The following is a 19,187-nucleotide window of genomic DNA, read 5'->3' as shown; positions in this document are numbered from 1 at the left end:
CTGACTTTTTAACCTTATTGCTTTGTCCAGAATAGAAATGTGACATAGAAGTTGTAAAATATTAGTGGGTTTTCTATACACACTATATTTAAACTCCACTACTATTTCTTCTGTATGAGGACATCCAGAAAACGGTAAGCACCCATCATTTTCCATTTCCATCGTGAATTTAATTGATGGTACTAATTGATTTATCTTAGCAAAAAAAGTTTTTTACATCTTGGTTCCTGGCCATACACAAATTATGTCGTCAACATACCTAAACCATGTTACATTACGTGGGATTATGTTGTTTAATATCTTCTTTTAAAAAATTCCATATAAGTTACTTAACACTGTGGGATAGAGGGTTTCCATCACATACCAAAAACTTTGTGAGTAAAATTTACCATTAAATTCAAATTTACAATCTTTACACATAATTTAATCAGTCCAATTAAAGTACTTTTAGAAAAATGGGATATCCAGCTGTGTGTTCTCTAACAATTCAGATAAAAACGCCATCAGATCATCTATTGGCACCTTTTGTGAATAGTGATACAACATCAAAACTTACAAGCCTGGATTCACTATTAATCTCTACACTATTTAGTTTATTTATCAGGTCCACATTATTTTTGATATTTGCATTTGAGATGGTACCTACTAATGGGTTGAGAATATCTACTAAGTACTTCGCTAGCTTGTATGATGCGGAACCAACTGAACTGATAATTGGCTTGGAAGGTGGAAGTTGGAAACAAAAAAGTGAAGTCTGGAACTGTGGCCGAGGCCGGCGGACAGACAGCGGTTGGGGGGCCACTGGAAGTTCACTGGCCTTGGAAGATGGAAGCTGGAAACAAAAAAGAGAAGCACAGAACTGTGCCCAAGGCCAGCAAACGGACAGCATTTGGGGAGCCGTTGGAAGTTCACTGGCCTTGGATGATGGAAGTTGGAAACACAAAAGGGAAACCTGGAACTGTGGCCGAGGTCAGAGGACGGACAGTGGTTGGGGGGCTGCTGGAAGTTCACTGGCCTTTGAAGATGGAAGTTGGAAACACAAAAGAGAAACCTGGAACTATGGCCGAGGCCGGCAGATGGACAGCGGTTGGGGGGCCGCTGGAAGTTCACTGGGCCTGGAAGATGGAAGCTGGGAACACAAAAGAGAAGCCCAGAACTGTGGCCGAGGCAGGCAGATGGACAGCGGTTGGGCGTCAGGGACGCTAGACGTTCACTGGCCTTGGAAGATGGAAACTGGAAACACAAAAGAGAAGCCGAGAATTGTGGCCGGGGCCGGAGTATGGGGGGCTGCTGGAAGTTCACTGGCCCTGGAGTATGGAGGCAGGGAGCACAAAACAGAATCCCGGAGCTGTGGCCAAGGCCGGCAGATGTAGAGGTTGGGCGACCCCTGAAAGTTCACTGGACCTGGAAGATGGCAGCTGGAAACAGAAAAGAGAAGCCCGGAACTGTGGCCGAGGCCGGCGGACGGACTGTGGTTTGGGGAGCTGCTAAAAGTTCACTGGTCCTGGAAGTTGGAAGCTGAAAACACAAATGAGAAGCCCGGAATTGCAGCAGAGGCCGGCGGATGGACAGCAGTTAGGGGGCCGCTGGAAGTTCACAGGCCCAGGAAGATGGAAATAGGGAACGCAAAAGAGAAGCCCAGATTTGTGGTCGAGGACGGTGGATGGACAGCAGTTGGGGGGCTGCTGGAAGTTCACTGGCCCTGGAAGATGGAAGCTGGAAACAAAAAAAGAGAAGCCCAGAACTGTGACAGAGGCTGGCGGATGGACAGCGGGCTGCTGGAAGTTCATTGGTCCCGGGAGATGGAAGGTGGAAACACAAAGGAGAATCACGGAACTGTGGCCGAGGCTGGCAGATGGACTGCGGTTGTGGGGCTGCTGAAAGTTAACTGGCCCTGGAAGAAGGAAGCTGGAATCACAAAAGAGAAGCCCAGAAGTGTGGCCGAGGCAGGCAGATGGACAGCGGTTGGGGGGGAAGCTGGAAGTTCACTGGCCCTGGAAGATGGAAGCTGGAAACAAAAGAGAAGCCCGGAACTGTGGCCGAGGACGGCGGATGGACAGTGGTTGGGGAGCCGCTGAAAGTTCATTGGCCCTGGAAGATGGAAGACAGAAACACAAAAGCAAAGCCCGGAATTGTGGCCAAGGCCGTTGGATGGACAGCGGTTGGGGGGCCGCTGGAAGTTCAATGGCCCCGGAAGATGGAAGCTGGAAACACAAAAGAGAAGCCTAGACTTGTGGCCAGAGGATGGGGGGCCGCTGAAGTTCACTTGCCCTGGAAGATGGAAGCAGGGAGCACAAAAGAGCATCCCGGAGCTGTGGCCGAGGCCAGCAGATGTACAGAGGTTGGGGGGCTGCTGGAAGTTCTGTGGCCCTGGAAGATGGAAGCTGGAAACACAAAAGAGAAGCCTAGAACTGTTGTCGAGGCCTGCCGATGGACGGTGGTTGGGTGGCCGCTGGAAGTTCACTGGCCCCGGAAGATGGAAGCAGGGAGCGCAAAAGAGAATCCTGGAGCTGTGGCCGAGGACAGCGGATGGACAGAGGTTGGGGGGCCGCTGGAAGTTCTCTGGCCCTGGAAGATGGAAGTTGGAAACACAAAAGAGAAGCCCGGAACTGTGATCAAGGCCTGCCGATGGACAGCAGTTGCAGGGCCGCTGGAAGTTCACTGGCCCTGGAAGATGGAAGTAGGGAGCACAAAAGTTAAGCACAGAGTTATGGCCATGGCCGGAGGATGGGGGGCCGCTAGAAGTTCACTGGCCATGGAGGATGGAAGCTGGGAGTGCAAGAGAATCCTGGAGTTGTGGCCGAGGCCGGAGGATGGATAGCAATTGGGGGACAACTGGAATTCCTCTGGCCCTGGAAGATGAGAGAGAGCAAACGAGAGGCCTGGAACTGTGGCTGAGGCCGGCGGAAGGGCAACGGTTGGGGGGCCGTTGAAAGTTCATTAGCCATGGAAGTTGTAAGCTGGAAACACAAAAGAAAAGCCCGGAACTGTGGCTGAGGCCGGACAATGGACAGCAGTTGGAGGGCCGCTGGATGTTTACTGGCCGTGGAAGATGTAAGCAAGGAACACAAAAGAGAAGCCTGGAGCTGTGGTCGAGGCCTGTTGATGGACAGCGGTTGGGGGGCCAATGGAAGTTCACTGGCCCTGGAAAATGGAAGCTGGAAACAGAAAAGAGAAGCACAGAACTGTGTCCGAGGCCGGCAGATGGACAGCGATTGGGGGGCCGCTGAAAGTTCACTGGCCCTGGAAGATGGAAGCAAAAAAGAGAAGCTCAGAACTGTGGCTGAGGCCAGCGGATGGACAGCCGTTGGGGCGCCACTATAAGTTCACTGGCCCTGGAAGATGGAAGCTCGAAACACAAAAGAGAAGCCCAGAATTGTGGCTGAGGCCAGCGAATGGAGCGGTTGGGTGGCTGCTGAAATTTCACTGGCCCTGGAGGATGGAAGCTGGAAACAAAAAAGAGAAGCACAGAACTGTGGACGAGGCCGATGGATGGACACATTTGGAGGTCCGCTGAAAGTTCACTGGCCCTGGAAGATGGAAGCAAACAAGAGAAGCTCGGAACTGTGGCTGAGGCCAGTGGATGGACAGCCGTTGGGGGGTCGCTGAAACTTCACTGGCCCTGGAAGATGGAAGCTCGAAACACAAAAGAGAAGCCCAGAACTGTGGCTGAGGCCAGCAGATGGAGTGGTTGGGTGACTACTGAAATTTCACTGGCCCTGGAAGATGGAAGCTGGAAACAAAAAAGAAAAGCCCGGAACTGTGGTCAAGGCCAGCAGATGGAGCGGTTGGGTGGCTGCTGAAATTTCACTGGCCCTGGAAGATGGAAGCTGGAAACACAAAAGAGAAGCCCAGAACTGTGGCTGAGGCCAGTGGATGGAGCAGTTGGGTGGCTGCTGAAATTTCACTGACCCTGGAAGATGGAAGCTAGAAACAAAACAGAGAAGCCCAGAATTGTGGTCGAGTCCAGTGGATGGACAGCGGTTGGGGGGCCGCTGGAAGTTCACTGGCCCTGGAAGATGGAAGCTGGAAACAAAAAAGAGAAGCCCGGAACCGTGGCCGAGGCCAGCGGATGGACAGCAGTTGGGGGGCCGCTGAAAGTTCACTGGCCATGGAAGGCAAGAACAGTGGCCGAGGCCAGCGGATCGACAGCGCTTGAGGGGCTACTGGAAGTTCATTGGCCCTGGAAGATGGAGAGAAAAAAAAAAAAAAAAAAAGCCCAGAACTGTGGCCGAGGCCAGAGGATCGACAGCGGTTGGGGGGCCGCTGAAAGTTCACTGGCCCTGGAAGATGGAGGCTGGATACACAAAAGAGAAGCCTGGAACTGTGGCTGAGGCTGGCGGATGAACAGCGGTCGGGGGGGCCACTGAAAGTTTACTGGCCCTGGAAGATGGAAGCTGGAAACACAAAAGAGAATCTCAGAACTGTGGCCGATGCCGGTAGATGGACAGCGGTTGGGGGGCCACTGAAAGTTCACTGGCCTTGGAAGATGGAAGCTGGAAATACAAAAGAGAAGCCCGAAATTGTGCTGAGGCCGGTGGATGGACAGCGGCTGGGGGGCCGCCGGAAGTTCACTGGCCTTGGAAGATGGAACCGAGGAACACAAAAGAAAAGCCCGAATTCTGGCCGAGGCCAGAGGATGGACAGCAGTTGGGGGGTCACTGGAAGTTCACTGGCCCTGGAAGATGGAAGCTGGAAACAAAAAAGAGAAGCCTGGAACTGTGGCTGAGGCCGGCAGATAGACAGTGGTTGTGGGGCTGCTGAATGTTCACTGGCCCTGGAAGATGGAAACACAAAGGATAAGCCCGGAACTGTGGCCGAGGCCGTCGGCTGAACAGCGGTTGGGGGGCCGCTGGAAGTTCACTGGTCGCGGAAGATGGAAGCTAGAAACACAAAAGAGAAGCCAAGAACTGTGGCCGGGGCTGGAGGATGGGGGGCCGTTGGAAGTTCACTGGTCCTGGAGGATGGAAGCAGGGAGCACAGAAGAGAATCCCGGAGCTGTGGCCGATGCTGGCTGACGTACAGAGGTTGGGGGGCCACTGCAAGTTCACTGGCCCTGGAAGATGGAAGGAGGGAGCACAAAAGTTAAGCACAGACTTGTGACCGGGGCCGGAGGATGGGGGGTGGGGCGCTGGAAGTTCACTGGTCCTGGAAGATGGAAGCAGGGAGTGCAAAAGAGAATCCTGGAGCTGTGGCCGAGGCTGGCGGATGGACAGAGGTTGGGGGACCACTGGAAGTTCTCTGACCATGGAAGATGTAAGTTGGAAACACAAAAGAGAAGCCCGGAACTATGGTCGAGGCCTGCTGATGAATAGCGGTTGGGGGGCCGCTGCAAGTTCACTGGCCCTGGAAGATGGAAGCAGGGAGCACAAAAGTTAAGCACAGACTTGTGGCCAGGGCTGGAGGATGGGGGGCCACTGGAATTTCACTGGCCATGGAGGATGAAAGCAGGGAGTGCAAAAGAGAATCCTGGGGCTGTGGCCGAGGCCTGCGGATGGACAGCAATTGGGGGGCTGCTGGAATTCATCTGACCCTGGAAGATGGAAGTGCAAAAGATAAGCCTGGAACAGTGCCTGAGGTCGGTGGAAGGGCAACAGTTAGGGGGCCACTGGAAGTTCACTGGCCCTGGAAGATGAAAGCTGGAAACACAAAAGAAAAGCCCGGAACTGTGGCCGAGGCCGGCTGATGGACAGCGGTTGGAGGGCTGCTGGAAGTTTACTGGCACTGGAAGATAGAAGCAGGGAACACAAAAGAGAAGCCTGGAAGTTTCGCCAAGGCCGGCAGATGGACAGTGGTTGGGGGGCTGCTGAAAGTTCACTGGCCCTGGAAGATGGAAGCAGGGAGCACAAAAGAGAAGCCCAGACTTGTAAGCGGGGCAGGAGGATGGGGCTGCTGAAAGTTTACTGGCCCTGGAAGATAGGAGCAGGGAGCGCAAAAGAGAATCCCGGAGCTGTGGCCGAGAACGGAGGGTGGACAGAGGTTGGAGGGCCACTGGAAGTTCTTTGGCCCTGGAAGATGGAAGTGCAATAGAGAAGCCTTGAACTGTGGCTGAGGCCGGCAGATGCTTAGTGGTTCGGTTGCACTGAAAGTTCATTGGCCCTGGAAGATTGAAGCTGGAAATGCAAAAGAGAAGCCCAGAACTGTGGCTGATGCCGGCAGATGGACAGCGGTTGGGGGGCCGCTGGAATTTCACTGGCCCTGGAAGATGGAAGCAGGAACCGCATTGAAGAAATTTAAGTTAAGTATACCTTAGTTTTACCAGACCACTGAGCTGATTAACAGCTCTCCTAGGGCTGGCCCGAAGGATTAGACTTATTTTTACGTGGCTAAGAACCAATTGGTTACTTAGCAACGGGACCTTCAGCTTATTGTGGAATCCGAACCACATTATAGCAAGAAATGAATTTCTATCACCAGAAATAAATTCCTCTAACTCTTCATCAGCCGGCCGCAGGAATTGAACTCCGGTCCATCGAGCGACAGTCTGAAGCTCAACCGACTCGTTGGGGGGCCACTGGAATTTCACTGGCCCTGAAAAATAAAAGTAGGGAGCGCAAAATCAACCTGGAACTATGGCCGAGGCTGGTGGATGGACAGTGGTTGGGGGCCGTTGGAAGTTCATTGGCCCTGGAAGATGGAAGCTGGAATCACAAAAGAGAAGCCTGGAACTGTGGCCGAGGCCAGCAGATGGACAGTGGTTGTGGGGCCGCTGGAAGTTCACTGGCCTTGGGAGATAGAAGCTGAAAACACAAAAGAGAAGACCGGAACTGTGGCCAAGGCCAGCCGATGGACAGTGGTTGGGGTGCCGCTGGAAGTTCACTGGCCCTGGAAGATGGAAGCAGGGAGCGCAAAAGAGAAGCCCAGACTTGTGGCCGGGGCCAGAGGATGGGGGGCCGCTGGACGTTCCCTAGCCCTGGAAGATGGAAGCGCAAAAGAGAAGCACAGAACTGCTGCCGAGGCCAATGGATGGACAGCGGTTGGGGGGCCGCTGGAAGTTCACTAGCCCTGGAAAATGGCAGCAGGGAGCGCAAAAGAGAAGCCCAGACTTGTGGCCGGGGCTGGAGGATGGGAGGCCGCTGGAAGTTCACTGGCCATGGAGGATGGAAATAGGGAGCGCAAAAGAGAATCCAGGCGCTGTGGCCGAGGCCAGCGGATGGACAGCAGTTTGGGGGCCATTGGAAGTTCTTTGGCCTTGGAAGATAGAAGCGCAAAAGAGAAGCCTGGAACTGTGGCTGAGACTGGCGGATGGACAGCTGTATAATAGCAGATTCTAAAAGATTTCACTGATTCCTTAGCCTGGCATGTATTATTTTTGCCCCAGTATTAGTAAAATGTTCAAGAATGACCTTGAAGATATCACTGACTTAATTAGTAATTAGTTACATCATATAGGCTATATATTTCCTGTGCATTTGTATGTCTAATATATTTTTTAAAATGTTCATTTTGCAAAAAAATATTTATTATTTACCAATGGAGAGCATATTGAGTTGCTGTACTTTTATAAACATAGGCAATCAGCTTATTCTTTCCATAGTCATTTTTAGTGATCAGTCTCTTTCCCTGCATAATCTGTTAATTGCCTCTTATCTGCTTCCAAGCTGTTGGGCCTAACTTTTGTAAAACCTCTCAAATATCTGCCCTTGTTTTGGTGGGTCCACTAATTCTTCAACTGTGTTGGATCCCAGGTACATCTGTTCCTTTCTAATCCCCATCTCTCAATTACACGAGCTTTCTTGTTAACTTATTTGTATATTTCTATCAGTCTGCTAAGTAAAGGACAGTAAGTTGAAAGGCCTAGCAACTACTCCATGTTTCACTTTTCCCTTCGTGGATATTGCCTTTATATATATATATATATATATATATATATATATATATATATATATATATATATATATATATATATATATAGTATTTTCTAAAGGTCCCATACTTATAGCTAAAAAGGATACAATTTTGAGTTTTCCTTGCTAACCACTGCTTAAACACAGCCTGCCTAAAAGGTTCCTTTTGGCCTCGGCCAGAGAAGATTACCAGGAATGGCATATTTTTTCGTTCAACAATCTTGTTTGATTGTTTCTACCATTCCGTTTCTTTCTTCAAATAAAGCCAAATTCACGACATGACTTCGGGATTCGCGTAACATTTAACGTAATTACTGGGGATTTCAATTCATTTCGATGATGGATATGAAACCTATGCAAAACTATATAAAGCGAATACCGCTTAAACTATCTAATCTATGCGAATCTGTATGAAGCAACTACTGCTTAAGCTAACTAATTTATGCAAAATTATATAGCGCAAATACTGCTTGAGCTAGCCAATTTATAGAAAATTATATAAAGCGAATACCTCTTTTCACGGTAGAGAGGAAGATGAATATACATACCCAAGTCTAAGTCCCTGCTAACTGACGCATTCTCAGGGGACTGCATTTGTGTCAATATGAATGCAGAAAACCTTTTAAATGCATTTTCCAGGACACTTAATCCTTCTACCAGAAAGAACAATCATCATCTGTAATCCTGTAAGAACAATCATTATCTATAACCCTGTAAGAACAATCATCACCTGTGATCCTATAGGAACAATCATCACCTGTAAACCTTTAAGAACATTCTTCTATAATCCTGCAAGAACAATCATCACATGTGATCCTGCAAGAACTATCATCACCTGTAACCCTGTAAGAACAATCATCATCTATAATCCTGTAAGAACAATCGTCATCTGTAATCCTATAAGAACACTGTGATCCTATAAGAACAATCCTCACCTGTAAACCTGTAAGAACAATCATCATCTGCAATCCTATAAGAACAATCATCACTTGTGATCTTGTAAGAACAATCATCTATAATCCTGTAAGAACAATCATCATCTGTAATCCTATAAGAACACCGACCCGATAGGAACAATCCTCACCTGTGATCCGGTAAGAACAATCATCACCTAAGATCCTATAAGATCAATCATCACCTGTAAACCTGTAAGAACAATCATCATCCATAATCCTGTAAGAACAATCATCACCTGTAAAGTAAGAACAATCATCATCTATAATCCTTTAAGAACAATCATCATCTGTAATCCTATAAGAACATTCATCATCTCTAATCCTATAAGAACAATCATCATCTGTAATCCTGTAAGAATAATCATCATCTGTAATCCTATAATAACAATCATCATCTGCAATCCTACAACAACAATCATCATCTGTAATCCTATAAGAACAATCATATTCTGTAATCCTATAAGAACAATCATCAACTGTGATCCTATTAGAACAAACATCATCTATAATCCTGTAAGAACAATCATCATCAATAATCCTCTAAGAACAATCATCATCAATAATCCTGTGAGAACAATCGCCACCTGTAAGAACAATCATCATCTGTAATCTGTAAGAACAATCATCACCTGTGATCCTACAAGAACATTCATCACCTGTGATCCTATAAGAACAATCATCACCTGTGATCCTACAAGAACATTCATCACCTGTGATCCTATAAGAACAATCATCACCTGTGATCCTACAAGAACATTCATCACCTGTGATCCTATAAGAACAATCATCACCTGTGATCCTACAAGAACATTCATCACCTGTGATCCTATAAGAACAATCATCACCAGTGATCCTATATGAACAATCACCACCTGTGATCCTATAAGAACAGTCATCACCTGTAAACCTGTAAGAACAATCATCATCTATAATCCTGTAAGAACAATCATCACCTGTAATCCTATTAGAACAATCATATTCTGTAATCCTATATGAACAATCATCACCTGTAAACCTGTAAGAACAATCATTATTTGTCATCCTATAAGAACAATCATCATCTGTAATCCTACAAGAACAATCATATTCTGTAATCCTAAAAGGACATTCATCATCTGTAAACCTGTAAGAACAATCATCACCTATAATCCTATAGGAGCATTCATCACCTGTGCTCCTATAAGAACAATCATCACCTGTGATTCTATATGAACAATCATCACCTGTGATCCTATATGAACAATCACCACCTGTGATTCTATAAGAACAGTCATCACATGTAAACCTGTAAGAACAATCATCATCTATAATCCTATAAGAGCAATCATCACCTGTAGTCCTACGAGAACAATCATATGATGATCCTACGAGAACAATCATATTCTGTAATCCTATAAGAACAATCATCACCTGTAAACCTGTCAGAACAATCATTTGTCATCCTATAAGAACAATCATCATCTGTAATCCTACAAGAACAATCATATTCTGTAATCCTAGAAGGACAATCATCATCTGTAAACCTGTAAGAACAATCATCATCTATAATCCTATAAGAACAATCATCACCTGTGATCCTATAAGAACAACCATCACCTGTAAACCTGTAAGAACAATCATCACCTGTGATCCTATAAAAACAATCATCATCTATAATCCTATAAGAACAATCATCTGTAATCCTACGAGAACAATCATATTCTGTAATCCTTTGAGAACAATCATCATCTATAAACCTGTAAGAACAATCATCATCTGTTATCCTATAATAACAATCATCATCTGTAATCCTATAAGAACAATCATCACCTGTAAACATGTAAGAACAATCATCGTCTATAATCCTGTAAGAACAATAATCTGTAATCCTATAAGAATAATCATCACCTGTGATCCTATAAGAACAATCACCACCTGTAAACCTGCAAGAACAATCATCATCTATAATCCTGTAAGAACAATCATCATCTGTAATTCTGTAATAACAATCATCACCTGTAATCCTATAACCACACCAAAGGCATCACGGATCCTACGTCCTTACAAACGTAGGAAACCCACTGGATCAAAGAAAATAAAATATTTGCGTGAGATCACGAAAGATCAGAAGATAACGAAATAGGGGTTACACGGGTCCCCCGAATCTCTCGCAACAAACATTTTGTGAGGGAGCGTGGCCGTTACCCTGCAGGTGAAAGGTCAAGGTCAAGAAAAAAGATCTCCCCTTAAGTTGTATCAGGGTCCTCAGTTGTGTAAAGGTAACGTAGTGGCACTGACTTACTGATTGACTGATTTGATTCGTTCTTACAAACTGGCGTCATCAACCGTAATATTAACACGGAAATTATATTATCAGCTGATCAGATTTTTCCAGCGGTAATCGAAAGTCTTGACAAAAAGAAAAAAAAAGGTTGAGTGGGGAAGTAGGCGCGAGCAGTCATAGTTCTATTAATAATTGATGAAATATTGAGACAATTTGAGCCTAAGTTGGACAAGATGAAAATCGAAATGGATTAGAGCAAATAAATGCTAAGACAAAAGAAGAGATTGTTACTTAAGCTATTTTAAATGTAGGATAAATATTGCTCAAAAAACATGTGCATCCACCCAAGGAAAATCTTTCCTTCTATTTATTAGGAGTTAATAACAATAATTATGTTGGTCCTGTCCTTCCGCTAGTCCTATGGCCATGTACTGTATGCTTTTGCAAAGGAATAAGTTTCTTTCTAAACACAGAGATTGAAGGAGGTAATTGTGATCATTGTCTAAATATAAAAATTTACGAGTATATGTAAAGCAGTACCTTAAGACTGATAAGCCTTTATAGTTGGTATCTGCTGCAGTGGTATAAATAATACAAGGGGCTCACACACACACACACACACACACACACAGATCTAAACGGGCATTCTGATTGACTGATTGATTAATTGTGGGTTATCTGGCGTCACAACTACCAGGGTTACTGACGCCGATTGATTAAAAAGAAAAAACAAAAAAGAAGACTATAACTAAAATAAATAAATATATAAACAATCCTAAGCTGCAACATAAGGCATTATACAAAGCTCTCCAACTTTTTTGTTACTCAAGAGTTCAAAACCACACACATATCTATAATATTTAAGATCTTTTCATTAATGCTAATTCTATTCCAAACTGCACAAGTTCTTGAGAATAACTGTCATCAATTTAATCAAGTATTAGACTTCATTATTATACAAAAACACGTGGAACAATGAATTTTATTTTTACTAGCCAATAATGAAAACAATAATTCGCCCTTGAAAATAAAAGTTGTGGTAATTTTCAACGAGTTACTAAACCACGCACTGGGTCCATTATCAACACAGCTAATCACATTTGCTGAGTAATTCCTCTTATAGAGAGAGAGAGAGAGAGAGAGAGAGAGAGAGAGAGAGAGAGAGAGAGAGAGAGAGAGAGAGAGAGAGAGAGAGACTTTTACAACTCGTAAATTTTGGCTACCAATCATTTTTCCTTAAAATTTTCCCTTATATATTAGCAAAGTTCAGTTTAGTTTTTCATGGAATTTTGTGTGAAAATATTAAAATATAACGAAGAGAGAGAGAGAGAGAGAGAGAGAGAGAGAGAGAGAGAGAGAGAGAGAGAGAGAGAGAGAGAGGATTTTATAACTCGTAAATTTTGGTTACCAATATCATTTTTCCTTAAAATTTTCCCTTACGTATTAGCAAACTTCAGTTTAGTTTTTCATGGAATTATGTGTGAAAATATATTAAAATATGACGAATGGATACTCACTCACTGTTCTTAATGAATACGTTATTCTTAAGTGGGAGAAATGCATATTCTAATGTATTTGTGGTTGTCTGTAGCATAAGGTTTTTAAGCCAATGATACTGCAAAGCGCGGGGCACCCTACGAAAAGAAAAAGAAAAAAATACGAAACTTGAACGAATAACCCGTGGAAAATATTCAACCGCCAAACGCGACATCTACCTGACGTGAAAACCCTCTCGAGAATGTCGGTAGGGAAGGCTTAACGCTACCAAACTGTCCTGTGTCGCTTTAAAAGATTCCCCTCTCTCTTTCTCTTTCTCTCTCTCTCTCTCTCTCTCTCTCTCTCTCTCTCTCTCTCTCTCTCTTGTATTATTTATACCCCTGCAGCAGATATCAACTGTAAAGGCTTATCAGTCCTAAGGTACCGCTTTCCATGTCGTCATAATTTTTTATATTTAGACAATTATCACAATTACCTCCTCCAATCTTTGTGTTTAGAAAGGAAGTCATTCCGTTGCAAAAGCATATATGGCTATAGGCCTAACGGAAGGACAGACCCAGCATATCTCTTGTTATTAGCTCTTAATAAATAGGCCTACTTAGTAATTAAAAACAGTAGAACCATATATTTTAACATATACTGTATATACATACATATATATGTATATATATATATATATATATATATATATATATATATATATATATATATATATATATATATATACACAAAATATTGGTTGCACGCTAGGCTAACAACCAATTAGGCCTAGTTCAGGTTCGTCCTCAGGAAGAGCAGCAAACTAGACTCATTCCCTTTAAAACCCATCGCGTCTCGGTTGACCTAAGCAATGAATTATGCACAGTAATAAATTCTTACACTTCCTGGACGCCGAACGGTTTAGGGTCGGAATTAGACCTTCGTGGGCGTGAGAGCAAGACCGGAAGTTCCAAATAGGAGTGTCTTTCACAATAATTTTTTCAAAGTACAAACGGCGTCAGCTTAGCAACCTCAATGCTAGAGGCTTACTGGGAAAGCAGGAAACTGTAAGCTTTTGGCGCCATTTCCTCTAAAGGGGAAAAAGGCGGATGATGAAGACAAAATTATGTATAATATATAAATATATTACTTGTGTATGTATATATATATACATATACATATATATATATATATATATATATATATATATATATATATATATATATACCTTGAAATTTTATTGAAATCACACAAAAGCGCTTGGGACCGCTCTCTTTTATTTTTGCAGTGGCCTCAGCTGAATTTACTGTCACATATAAACATAATATAAATACACAAATACACACACATGCGTATATACATTATATATATATATATATATATATATATATATATATATATATATATATATATATACACACACACACACACACATACACGCACGATATATGTGTATATATATATACACACATATCGTGCGTATAAGCAACCCATCTCAACAGAGAAATGCAACAATCCTCGAATCTGTAAACTCTTCAGGTATGGCAAAAAGTAGCTGACATTTGCTCATGTTCGTGTTGCAAGACTTGCACTTTACTCCTGCGGTGGACAAGCTTCAAGAAATTCTAGGAGTAATCTTATTAAAAATATCACACAATACAATCTCTCTCTCTCATTTGCTGAAATAAAGCCAAACGATTACAGTTAAATGACTAACACAAAACAAACCAACAATAAAATGAATACGGATACATTCGTTCAAGAATTCTCCCGCCAACACCAAGAACTAGTTCCCGAAAAAGAGCGCGAATCTTCTCGATAGTTCCCCGAGTACGACTCAAGTTGCCGACCAAGCGCCGAGCGAAGTGATCTTTCGGTGACATTATCAGACCTTTAGGATTATATTCCGCGAGAAGGAACGACGAATTTTAGTACGGTCCGTCTCGTGACGCTGGCGGCAGTGATGAAGAACACGGCGGAAGTGAGGATGATGGTGATAGGTGAATGTTAAAAAAAATATATGCAGGTTGCCAAAAGGCGCTACAAGGACTTGGTCTCATTTTAAAAGTGGTAGGCTTAAATTCAACTGCTATTGTAAGTCATTTTTCCTAATGAATATCTCTGAACATAAGGAGAAACATAAATATCCATATTTATAAACATTTTTATGTAAACGACTTATCAAAGGTCTTAGTTACTTACTAAGAGTCTATTAGTACTAACAGAGTACGATTATTTCTATCGTGTATATGCTGGGGGCATCAATGAATGCTTTACGACTCAGATGTACTAGTAATTTTACAAAACTTATTTGATACAAATTAATTATAATTATTATTTAATAAATCAGTTAACTAATTGATACATTTTTAGTTTTCTGTAAAAGAAAACTATTGTGCCGACACTGTCTGTCCGTCTGCACTTTTTCTGTCCGTCCTCAGATCTTAAAAACTACTGAGGCTAGAGGGTTGCAAATTGGTATGTTGATCATCCACCCTCCAATCATCCAACATACCAAACTGCAGCCCTCTAGCCTCAGTAGTTTTCTTTTTATTTAAGGTTTAAGTTAGCCATAATCGTACTTCTGGCACTGCTATAGGTACCAACAACACAGACCACCACCGGATCGTGGCTGAGTTTCATGGGCCGTGGCTGAGGCCACCACCGGACTGTGGCAGAGTATTATGAGCCGCGGCTAAGATTTTCATGGCCCTGGCTGAAAATTTCATTCAGCATTATACGCTGTACAGAAAACTCGAGTGCGCCGAAGAGACTTCGGCGCCTTATTTACTTGTTAAGAAGCGAGCCGGAAGGCAACGAACTTGCATATTCAAATAGGAAACAAAGGACGACGACACGATTACAACTGTGTACAACATAAACAATTACTCTTCCCTTTTGGTTGGGCAGATTCCTGAGGTCCACAACAGGTCTTTAATCCCTTTCAAACCTTACCACAGTTAAGGCTGGATCCCTTGCTGACAATAACGCTGCCACCCCCGCCCCCTCTGCAAGGTACTGTCGTCATGTAGCCTTCAGCCCTGGGAAGTTTACAAAAAAAAAAAAAATATATAAAATTAGAAATCCTTATGAGAAAAGAAGAAAATATACGGTGCTATTTGGCTTGTTATCAGCGAGTCGCCTACTCCGAGGTACTATAAAAAAAAATTTAAAAAAAAATGGCAGAAGCTCCTTGGGACGCCGTGTTTAGTACTAGCTCCCCGGGGATCAAAGTATGATATACACCCATTTCTAAATTTTGTGGTCGACAAATTATTATATTAATATACGATATCTTCAGCCAGCCGTCTATATTTACCATACAGTGTTTAGTACTAGCACTTCGGAGTAGGGACGCGTAGGTAACAAGCCAAAGTAGCACCAAATATGCAACCAAGAACAAAACCCTTGAGAAAAAACGAAGCATTTGGAGTAAAATAAGATCAGAACAAACAAACAGTATAAAGAAAAATCCAAAGCAGAATGCATGAAATAATGTAAGGACATTAACAATGCGAGAATCTTACGTATATGAGTTTTTGTTGATCAGTCATTACACTAAAATTTATGCATACCAAGGACGCTTACATTTTTAGGATTTGTGTACATCAAAATACACATAACACTGTCTAAATCAGTTTTATTGCGTTATTTCTGATTTTGTTCGTATTTTTGTAAGTTATCCTCTGTCGTCTGCTGAAAAAAATGCATGCTAGTCCCATCTGGCAGCGTTACGTCACTGCAGGATTCTTTAACAAATAAATAAATAAACACAATGTAACAAGGCTTCTTACGAACAAGACGCAAGCTCATCAAGAAACAGTCCGAATCCATCCCTTACCAACTTGGCTAGTTTGTAAGGTGGCCGGTAATAAAGTCACAGGAAAAAAATAGGAGAAAAAGTCACAGTTTTGGCTAGGAAAAAACTCTCATTAATTTATGGTAGCAATTAAAGTAATAAAACAGAAAATATTCTGGATCTCTCCTAGATAGTGACCCCCAAGGGTTCTTACGGTAATCAGAGCGGGCTTGTACTGAACAGGATTAATAGAGTACCTATTAGTCCTGGTACTGAACACGCCGCAAAGGTGGATACATACCGGGTTAAAACCCTTGGGGGGTCACAATCTAGGACAGATTAATGTGACTTTTTTCCTTTAACTTTTTTTACCTGTGACATTTTTTTTTTACCCGGATTCCTTTGTAAATGCCGGGTCGTTACCCTAGGCTGTGTTTGAGCTCGCCTTATAGTACCATACTAAACGTCTTTTTATCCTTTATGGCGAGGCCTTTTATATAACATTATTTTCATTTACCATTGTTGTAACTATATTCTTGCTTACTATTACAATTTTAATCGTGATCTGTCATTGAAGGCTGAGGCTAATCAATCATACTTCTGCCGAACATTAAAGAATGCTTTGCTGTCCGTTCACACAAATCTCATTTCATTACTAGGATAATTTTCTTATATTCACAGGTCTCATAATGTAAACCTTATCTGCATTAACAGATCTTGTAATGTATACGTCTATATACTCGTCTTCTTAATGCTCTATTATATAACTGTAACAAGTAACCAGGGAATCAAAATTATTCCCATTTTTACCGTTATAAAAACACGTTCCCCCCCAGAGAGAGAGAGAGAGAGAGAGAGAGAGAGAGAGAGAGAGAGAGAGAGAAAGGGGTGGGGGGAAGCCTAGCGACGACTGCCGCCCAGATTCGCGTAGGATATTGAAAACGGTCTAGTTTACAAACATCTTTTCCTCAGTTTTTTTTTAATTCTTACAGTAGCTGTTTTGGTTCCATGTGCGAACGGTAGTTAATATGTGAAGTCCTCAGACATCGTGAAAACCACTTTTAATGTCGCGTGTAGCACATTTGTTAACAACGCCGTAGCCAGCCTTACACACTATGGTGTCGTACAGTGATGTCAATAATGTCATCAATATCCGCATATGCCGCAAAGCTTTTCAGAGTATGCACACGACGTTGGCGGGCCAGTTTTTTTTTTCACTTTTACTTCATATTCAAAGTTAAAAGGTCTAAACAAATGGTATTTTAACTGTACTTCTTTTCCTCACATGCACTCATATATTTTTCATTTTGCATTGTCATAAAAATTATGTCATTGCTGTTCAAGGGATGAGTTTCGTTTATATATTTCTGCGTATACACACATGTATATATATATATATATATATATATATATATATATATATATATATATATATATATAGAGAGAGAGAGAGAGAGAGAGAGAGAGAGAGAGAGAGAGAGAGAGAGAGAGGCTGTGCATAAGTAAACATACAAACCTGAACTTCTGAAATAAGGCGGTACTGTATACTGGAACTTTGACGTTACTGACAACCATCGAGTGATACATTATATACCGTTCCATTTTTTCTGAACCAGGACCCATGCAGGGTCAAGGAGTCTCCAGATATACCGTCTAATGATATCCCAACTAGCCAATATCGACCGAGGCGACACGGTGTCCTTGAAATGACCTGTACATGAAATCCCTCTCCCCCCATAAATAATACTGCTATCCACTTGCTCAAAATCGAAGGGTGGCCGAGACAAGATTGTCAATTCCCTCTCTGAATTTAAATCGGGTTCCTGGAGACGGTTTCAACAGCCGGAAGGTGAGTCTCTTTTAACGAGGTTAACGTTAGCACGGTTATCTAACCAAGGTTGTGTCAATTATGGAGAAGCTGCACATGAGACGGCTGATGTTGAGGCGATACTCGGATAGAGTAACCCTGCTTCATTCAAGAAAAGGCGAGGTTCATGGGAGATTGTAATCTTACCCTACGATGAGTGAGAAAAGGTTGAATGAAATTGTATATCACACGAAAGATGGGTAAGATTTAAACCTTGAATATATTACAAGTCGGTTTCTTTTCACAAGCAGACAAGGGCATTTGGTTGTTGCAACACTAGAGCCTTGGTAACAACCTAGTACTATTCTTCTCAGTGCAATTGATCAATAGTACATAGAGCTATATTCATTCCCGGTATCGATTAATATACTGTAATCGCTTGCTCATTTACTTTGTGTACCATCAGTGACATGACAACGCCAAGAGTAATTTACTACAGTGTCCTTGGCCTAGACCACGTGACCTTTCAGTTGGATAACAGGTAGCCGCTCGTTCAGGCCGCCTGGGAAAGCTCTGCAAAATGCATACAGAGAGAGAGAGAGAGAGAGAGAGAGAGAGAGAGAGAGAGAGAGAGAGAAAAGAGAGAGAAATTTATTAGCTTATCAGTGTAAGGGTTCCTCATGCTGTCAGCAAAATGACAAATAAATACCCGCAATGCACGCTATACTTGGTCGCTTGCGCACATGCACGTAATAATTACAAGAATTGGTAAAAAGGGGCGGAAGTCTTTGACGAGTTTATCAAAACACTACATCAAATATGCATTTCATGTTTTATCACTGTGAAAAAATGTTACGCTAGAACATAAAAATTCCCGACAAATCTTTCTAGACTTATATCAGAATTGAAATATAAAATTTAGGCCAAAGGGCAAATGCTGAAAATAATGTTGAAACAACTGATGGTAGAGAGTGGAAAGTAAGATGGAAGACAGAGAATATGAGCGGAGGTAATAAAAGGAATGAAAGGGGTTGCAGAT

The 19,187-nt window shown here is 42.8% G+C and overlaps 1 long non-coding RNA gene across 1 annotated transcript in view; it reads right to left on the bottom strand.

Annotated features, from left to right (window-relative positions):
* Window positions 1-19,187, bottom strand: part of LOC136849786 (uncharacterized) — a 113,310-nt gene that overhangs the window by 84,140 nt on the left and 9,983 nt on the right. The window lies entirely within an intron of this gene.

The sequence above is a fragment of the Macrobrachium rosenbergii genome, chromosome 21, assembly GCF_040412425.1.
Source record: "Macrobrachium rosenbergii isolate ZJJX-2024 chromosome 21, ASM4041242v1, whole genome shotgun sequence".
Taxonomy (NCBI): domain Eukaryota; kingdom Metazoa; phylum Arthropoda; class Malacostraca; order Decapoda; family Palaemonidae; genus Macrobrachium; species Macrobrachium rosenbergii.
Note: the sequence above shows the minus strand (reverse complement) of the source record. Positions and strands in the feature narration are given on the sequence as shown.